Genomic DNA, 505 nt, shown 5'->3' on the forward strand with positions numbered 1-505 from the left:
ACGCTGCTGCTGTAAAGCCTTTTGAGATGACCACATCAAGTGGGTTTTGGTTAAGCAATAAATGCCAGAAGCATGCAACGAACGTAAAACAAATTCTCCCCCGGCCGGGGAAATCTTCCTGTCATGCTGCAACTGCAAATGAAACCCGTCTGGCTCGGACCCAGAGCGGGACTGTTTCGGGATGATTAATACTTGCAGTCAGGAGCAAATGCACTGCTTCAAAATCCAGTGCCGGGCCAATGAACAATAAATCAGCCCCACCTTCCTCTGCAATGCCTCTCTCTCCTGCGTGGCGGGCAGAACCAGCAATAAAAGGCTGAGCTGCGAAGCGGGGAGAGGGAGAAGAGAGCATGGGGGCTGGCCACGTTTTGGGGCATAGCCATCGCTCCTGTCTTGGCTGGAGGAGAGGAGCCGGCTCCCCCATGCCATGATTCCCCTGTGCCTCTACAGCCCGGCTCCGCCGCCGCTTCAACCCCAAACGGGGTCAGAAGGGCGGCTGTGCGGC

At 56.4% G+C, this 505-nt stretch overlaps 1 protein-coding gene across 1 annotated transcript in view; it reads right to left on the reverse strand.

Annotated features, from left to right (window-relative positions):
- The window catches only part of MPRIP (myosin phosphatase Rho interacting protein), a 77,487-nt gene that overhangs the window by 39,408 nt on the left and 37,574 nt on the right, over positions 1–505 (reverse strand).

This window comes from Charadrius vociferus, unplaced genomic scaffold, assembly GCF_000708025.1.
Source record: "Charadrius vociferus isolate BGI_N301 unplaced genomic scaffold, ASM70802v2 scaffold787, whole genome shotgun sequence".
In the NCBI taxonomy this organism is placed as follows: domain Eukaryota; kingdom Metazoa; phylum Chordata; class Aves; order Charadriiformes; family Charadriidae; genus Charadrius; species Charadrius vociferus.